Source organism: Sciurus carolinensis, chromosome 1 (genome assembly GCF_902686445.1).
Source record: "Sciurus carolinensis chromosome 1, mSciCar1.2, whole genome shotgun sequence".
Lineage (NCBI taxonomy): Eukaryota > Metazoa > Chordata > Mammalia > Rodentia > Sciuridae > Sciurus > Sciurus carolinensis.
The window spans coordinates 47,037,518-47,045,809 of record NC_062213.1 but is presented as its reverse complement, the minus strand read 5'-3'; positions in this window follow the sequence as shown (position 1 = coordinate 47,045,809).

Genomic DNA, 8,292 nt, shown 5'->3' with positions numbered 1-8,292 from the left:
GGAACATTACATTTTTGTAGTAAAAAACTGAAATTCTTTATAAAAAAAAGTTGAAGTTTTTCTAAGTGGAACCTAGAGATGAATGCTTACAATGTTTAAGTAAATACTTTTTATTAGAATAAAATGCAACACTGCCTGATTTCACAGTCAAGCTCTATGGCACTGACCCTGTCCATCGAGTGCTTGTCATTTGTTCATTTAGTCTCCCAAGGGTATAGTAGTACTGGAGGATACAGTTCCTGTCTCCTAGTTGCTGGTAGTCTAGAGCAGGAGACGGACAGCCAAGCTGCAATAAAAATATCTATCTTACAATAATCACTATGTGAGCATGGAAAACGGGTTCCTAACTCAACCTGAAAGTTCTGCAGGAGACTTTTTGAAAGAAGTGTTTGGGTGTGAAACTCACAGAATGAGCAACCTTGAATTAGCTGAGTTCAATAAGGAAGGAACTCATAGAAAACACAACCTGAAGACAAAGGGTGCTGTGTTTCTGCTCTGAAGGGCTCTGTGGTTAGAAGGCACAGTGAGGGGAGGACTCTGCTTTCTCTTTACCCTCTCCCCATTCTCCTCTCCTTGTTTTCAGGGTAAGAAAGATAATAATTTTACCTATCAACAAAAAAATCAAGAGAGAGCAGATAAAATACAAAAGAGTGGGAAGGAATACATTATGGAGGGAAGTTTACTAGAGGTGGGAGAGACTTAGAAGCAGGAAGTGAACTGGCTTTGAGTGGGAGGATGCTGACCACTCCATTGGCTTGAGAATCCAGCCAAGGGAGGACTTGGATGAAACTATATTTATTAGGATGTTTTAGGATCGAGAAATAGAAGTTCCTTCCTACCTGATACTATTTGATTGTTTCCTGAAAATATAAAACTCACTTAGAAAATCTGGTGCTTAGGGTTTTCCATAAAGATAGTAAGATTTAGAGGGAAATGAGAGGGGAGAGGGGGCAGGAGGGGGAGAGATGGTGGAGTGAGGCAGACATCATTACCCTGTGCGCATGTATGATCACACGAATGGTGTGATTCTACATTGTGTACAACCTCAGAAATGAAAAGTTACGTCCCATTTGTGTACAGTGAATCAAAATGCTGTCTGTAAAAAAAAAAAAAAGATAGAAAGATAAAGCTTTTGTTTTCAGGTAATATACAAGCAGAGAGAAGATGCATAGCTCAATAACTATGATAAAAGAGAAGGAGTGATAGGTGTAATAAGAGAATTCAAAATAAAGTGTTACTGAGTTCAAAATTGGGAATATTATTTCTGGCAAGGATATTATTATTTATTGGTTTATAATTGCCAGATAATAAAGGTAATGCCACATTGGTTAGGAATTATGATCAGAGCTAAAAATCAGATTGTATGCATGCATTTATCCAAATTAATTGCCATAGTGAATTAAAAATGTATCACCAGCATTATCTCCAATACAAAGGATCTTATTTCCTCTCAATTATTTATAATTATGGGCTAAATTATCTACTCTAAATAATCCCCCCCGCCTTGGTCTTCATTGCCCCCATCTTCTTCTTTTCCTCCCCCACCTCTCTATCCCTCACTCTGGAAATCTACTAAAGCTTTTTGAGATCCCCAGGGTTCACTCCCCTGATGAGAAGCACCAGAGATCTTACTAGAAGAAGCCTAATAGCGAAGGATATGGGAGCTGAAAAGAAAAAGAAAGAAGGACTAACAAATCACGTTGAGTAGAGGAGAGAGAGATATTAAGATTGAGTTAAGGAGGAGGAAGAGAAAGAATAATTCAAAATCTGACTTGCCTGGAAGACTAGGAGACGGATAGTAAGATAATTATGATACATAAGAACCAGGAAGTAATCTTGTTTTAGTTAAAAAAACAACAGATTACAATACTCTAATTGTTTTGTTTTCGTCAGATGATGATGAAGAAATTGGAGGAAGCTCAGAGAAGAATCAGTCAATAGAAATTTATTAAGAATCAAAAGTGTTCCAGATACTATGACCCACACTGGAGATCAGCCATAAGCTATGTGGCACTGAAAGACTACACCAAGGATCACCGTACTCTAAGATGAGAAGCTTTGCTCTAGTTTGGTTTTTCAACCCAGGAATAACACCTCCCCCACATACAGTTTTTATTTTTACAATCATGGGAAAGAAATGTTACATCCATCAGTGGGTATGAGCCTGTACTATGGTTTGGATTTGTGTCCTACAAAGGCCCATGTGCTAAGAGCTTGGTTGCCAGCCTGTGGCATTACTGGGATGTGCTGTAACCGTCAATAGGAGCTGAGTAGGAGGAAATTAGGTCCCTAAGGGTATGCCCTTGAAGGAGATATTGGGATCCTACTCCCTTCCTCTTTTACTTTGCTTCACAACTGCCATCAGGTTAACAGAATTCCTCCACCAGATACTACTGCCATGATATACTGTGCTGCCACAGGTTCAAAGCAACAGGGTCAACCAACCATAAATTAAGATCTCAGAAACTATGAGCCAAAATGAACCTTTCCTCTTTTTAAATCATTTATCTCAGGCATTGTGTAACAGCAATAGAAAGATGACTAACAGAATCAGAGATGCTTTTGAACATCCAATAATGCACAGAACAGCTCACAACAAAGAATTATGTAGCTCAAAGTGTCAACTATGCCAAGTTTGAGAAACCCTGCCTGACTGTTCCTGTACCTAGAATTTTCTTCCTCCAGTGACCCTTCTCCTTTAAATCTGTATTCAAATGCCACCTTCCTAATGGGACCTCATCTAACTACCTTCTGCTTAAAACAGTTATCCTTCCTTGTCCTTCCTTGTCAGCCCTTACCCTGATAAATTTTATTAGAGTACTTCTACCCTTTGATTTACTCTATAGTTTACTTATTATTTTGTTGTTAAAGTCTGTCTCTCTTTCTCTCTCCATTAAAATATGCATTCTGAGAAGTTGAAAGTGTTTTGGTGGATTGCTTGTTTCTGTTTTATTGTTGTCTATATGCCCTGCTCTCAATAAATAGTTGATGTTTGGAGAAAGGAGGCAATGGGTTCTGGATGAAGAACACACTCTTGGGATAGGTCATTGGATAGTCCAAAACATCAGAGGAAATGTAAAGGCTGGGAATAGAGTTCATTCAGAGAAGGTGCCACTTTTCATCAAGGGAGCCCTGTTAGAAGCTAGGGTGGTCAGAAGCAAAGGGTCCTGAGAAAGCTTTGATTTCTTGAGCATGAGCCAAGATTATGTTTCAAAGTATGATTCTGGTTATATGTGATGTTACTAGCCCCTCTTCTTCCCTCCCCCCATCCTCAAAGTCCTATACCTCTCTCCAGTGTTATTTAATATAAGTCCAAATCTCAAATCTCTCCAGCTTTTACTGAAATACTAACAAAGATTCAAAGAAATGACTGACTTAAAGACAAAAACCCTTTTCTTGGAAACATGCTTAGAGGGACATTTTAAAACAAAATAAAATAAAACTTCCAGGATATTACATATGATCAGCCTAAAGGGAAAGAGGAGAAAGAAGATGAAATGAAAATGAGTCAGAGGAGGAGGAGGAGGAGGGAGGAAGGCAAAAAGACAGTCACATGGAGAAGAGTGCAAGGGTCTCAGAAGGTAAAGGAGTCTTCAAGCCTGGACCCACACCCACGACCTCACCCCAGTTGAACCATTCCTTAGAAAAAACTGCTGGTCAGCAATCCTGGTCACTTATAAGTCCTGTGAACCAGCACACCAGGCAGTGGACAAAGTAGCCTTTCTACTGGCTACTTCCTGAGTCTAGCCCTGAGCTCTCTTAGGTTATTTTACTTTTGGAAAACTTGTATTTGTAAATTCTTTCTTTGCTCTTTTGAGGTATAGATCCTTTTAAAAGCCCCCTGCCAGCTTTCTAATACAGGAATGCCTTTCACGAGGACTTAAGAACAATCCTTTTGAAATCTAATCATCAAGAAAGAGAGAGCCCATATCTCCTAGTCACTGGGGAAGGCAGGAGCCTGACTGCAGACTAGTTCCAAGTTGTAAAACAATAGATAGTCTCTGAAATGATTTATGCTTGAGCAAAGGGGAGGCGTATCTGTTAGATTTCCTTTACTGGGACAAAATACCTGAGAAACTCAGCTTATGAGGAGTAGAGATTTATTTTGGATCATGGTTTTGGAGCCATGCATGGTTGGTTTGTCCCATGACTTTTGGGTCTGTGGTGAAGCAGAACATCATGGCAGAGAGCACGTGGTGGTGCAAGCCATTCACCTCATGACCACTGGGAAGCAAAGGGAATGAGAGGAGTGTCAGGGCCCTATTATCCCCTTCAGTGGCATGCCCCAATGACCTAGCTTCCTACCATGAGTTCTACCTTCTAAAAGTTCTACCACTCACTTCCCAAAAGTGCCAGGGGCAGCTGACCAAGCCTTCTTTAGCTCATGATCGTTGGGAGACATTCAAGATCCAAACCCTAACAAACAGGATATTACCAGACGTCCCATAAATTGGGACCAGATATAATCCCAGGAATCAGGAGGTACTTGCAATAGCTCAACTGTAGTTGACTATAGCTTAGAACAGAGAAGTAAGATTGATGGCTCCAGACTGAGAAGGCAACAGGACAGGTCTTGGCGGGGGACTGTAACAGGTTTTGGGAGAGGTCATCCTTGCAGGGAAAGCATTTTGACTTGAACACAGGATGCAGGGTGGGCCATACACCCAACAGTCTGGCAAAGATGCTTACTGCAAACAAGGCTTTACACTAAAATTTTTCTGGGCTTATATTTGGGCATTCTTATTTTTTAATGATGTTATTTAATATAAGTCCAAGTCTTGATATTCTTTAATGAGAAAAATATCTGAAAAAAACAACTCATAAGATCAATAAGAAAGCATTTAGATGCTAATAGATAAAAGGAGAAAGAATATGAGTTCTTAGAAAAGCAAATACAAATGACTAATAAACATTTGAATGTATGATTAACCTAATAGATATTGAGGTCAATACATATTAAGGTAACCAAGAAATAATTTCTTTTGCTTACAACTAAAACAAGGTGGAAACATAGCTGGTGAAGGTGGATGGAAAAGGCCCTCTAAGGGAAAGCTGCTGCACATGGAAATTAATGCAACCTTGTTGGGAGAACAATTAGACCTAAGTATTAAGAGTTTTAAAAATATTCATCATCTTGGGCCTGATAATTCTACATTTGCGTAAATATCCAATGGAAATGACCAGAACATTAGGCATAGACCTATGTGCAAAGATGTTCATTAATGAATTATGCATAATAGCAAAGAAAGCAAAAAAGGAAGAAAGAAAAAAGAAAAAGGTAATAGCTCTAATTCCCCACCAACCAAATTATGAAACATAAGTAAATTATGGTATATGTATACGGGGGCATATTATGTGATTGTCTTAAATGACAAAATATTAATAACAAGGAAATATTTGTGATATAGAATCTGGGTCAAATAACCAAAGAATACAGAATTATAAATGCCATCAAAATGCCAAGATGAAAGATCAGAAAATTAAATATGAAGAGTTAATACTGGTGAGTTGTAAGGACTTTACAAGTAACTTATTTTTTATATCCCTTTTCTATGTTTTTTGAAGATGCACAAATTAAAATGCTTTAATTTAATAAATACATTAAATAAGTCTGGTATGAGACCTCTCAGAAAACTTCTAGTTTTTGGTCACCAATATTTCACTTGAATAGTCACTAAAATAAGGATAATTTGTCTATGTCCCTTTCAATAAAATATTTTCATGTGGAGCACACACACTGTTCTCCAAGAGAATAAATTAAAATATAAAAGGTAGTAGTAGATATGAAGAAGTTATTGATTCTCATATAATAAAATACAATCATAATTCACATTCTTGTTGTTTTTCTTTTGATTTTTATCTCATATGTATAAATTAGGTCTTAACCAGGTTTTTCTAATCTACCCTATAATTGGCATTGGATAGATATGGGGAACCAGGGATTGTGGCACACCCATAATCCCAGCTACTGGGAGGCTAAGGCTGGAGGATTGGGAGTTAGATCCCAACCTGGTCAACACAGTGAGACCCCTGTCTCAAAATAAATACATAAATAAATAAATGGTAGACAAGATAGTAATGGGGCTGTTTCATGCCAATACTCAGCAAGAGCATAGAAATAGATTCTTCTTTGTTTACACATTTCCCTGACATCACACAAAGGCTGAGATAGACTATATTCTTAATTTCCCTTTAGTTCAGTTATCTGATAATTGAGGTGTAAAAAACTACTCAAAAATAATTTGAATGCATTGTGGTCTTTTCACTTTTCTCAGCAGGAAAAAAAAAAAAAATCTCAAACTCTTTTAGGCATCAAAATGACCAGGCTGGAAAACTTGGCAAATCAGCCTGTTCTCCCCCTCCCTTAGTTTCTGATTCAGTAATTCTGGAGGCCAACCATGAATTTCCATTTTTAAGAGGTTCCCTAGTGATTCTGATGCTGCTGGTCTGAGGACTGGGTTCAAAAGCTGTTATTGCAACTCAATTCCTATTATAAACTTACTTAAGGCAGAAAATGATCTGTTTTCCTTGATGACATTTACTCTAATCATTTTTTTTTTCAGATAGGGGGATGGGAATACTTCTTATTTTCTCTGGTAGGTATTTTTGATAACAGATACTGATGCATAAATAGTTCCCTCAAAAACAGAAATAAGGCCATAGGTCAGATACATGAAATACAGCACTGGCACCTTTAATTCCTGTTTCCATGACTTCAATTTGTCTAGGAAATAGTGGTGCATCTCACACAAGCATTGGGATTATGGGCTCTTTCCTCAATAACACACATTAACGAATGAACATGGAGTTTTTGAAATAAAACTCTCAGAAGGTAATATCAGGGGATTATCTGTAAAATGTATAAAAGTTATCATCAAAGAGAAGATTACACTACTTATTATTTTCTGAAATCTTTCAGTTCGCACTCCAAGCCTTTTTAGCAGAATCAGAGCTCTTAACTCTCAGTATAATTTTAGAAGAGTTTTGTGAAAGAATACAAGGTCCCTGACCTATGATCCTTCAGGAATAGAGATGAAAACATCATTTTGGATGATCCAACTAACATTCAGTTTAACTCGTTATCTTTTATTTAATTAACATAGATATAAATTTTAATGCATTTGCTTAGTGCTACATATTAAATTCTCATCATATCCCTTTGAATAAAGTAGGGTAATATATGTAAAGGAGCTCAGAAGAATAGTCTAATAGAAATGTAAAAGTGTAATGGTAGCTATTATTTTTTCTGTTATGATAGAATTGGATAGAGAATAAGTAATAACTCATAGCTCATGGTTATAATCAAGAACATGATGAAAACTCACCATTTCTGAAGTGGAAAGATAAAGTGGGAATGTTTGGACTTTGAAGACAGACTTCAATTCAATTCATCCTTCCCAATTGGGAGGGTTTGGGCAAGATATTTAGTCTTCTTTGAGGTTGATTTGCTGCGTTTCTCAGGAAAATGATGTCAATGACAGAATTCAGACTGACAGGAATAAATAACATGAAATTTGAAAATAGTGAATATTAGGTGACACAGCTTTGTGAATATACTAGAAACCAACAAATTTTATACATCAAAAAGGTGAACTCCATGGTCTATAAATTATATAGCAATAAAAAATAAAGTATATAGCAATAAAAAATAAAGTACCTAGCAAAGTTCCTGGCATTGAATGTCAGTCAATGAAACATTTTCCCTGTTTTTTCCTTCTTATGTACAGTCTCATAATCTGGCATTGGTAACTACGGTATACAAACAACTAGATGACATAAAATGAAATTGGGGTTCTAATTTTGTAGTAGATTGTTGGAAATGTTAAGTCAAGTTTTAGTAACAAGAGTTTGTATTTTGGGGTGTATCCAGATCAATAGCTTCCACCTTCCTGAGGACCTGTGCTTACCTTCACTCCCCAGTTTTTCAAAGTTGCATAAACTTATGATATTAAACCTCATTCTATTTAAAATATCTACAAATATCTATAAAACACAAAATCCTTTGTTCTGTATTTGTGAACAATCCCACTGATGAAGAAAAATACTAAAAGTGTATGGGGGTGAGATGAGAGGAGAACATGCAAAACTTTATTATTGGAATTACCCCAGCAGCTTAACTTTGGATACTAGAAGGAAATGGAGCAATACCTTCAAAATACTCAGGTAAAATCATTTGCAGCCTAGAATTTGTAATTGTTAGGTACTATCACAGATGCAATCACTTATAACCTAGAGGTATGAATAATCAAGTGTGCAGATAAAGACATTAATCAAATAAGAGGTCTCAAATTT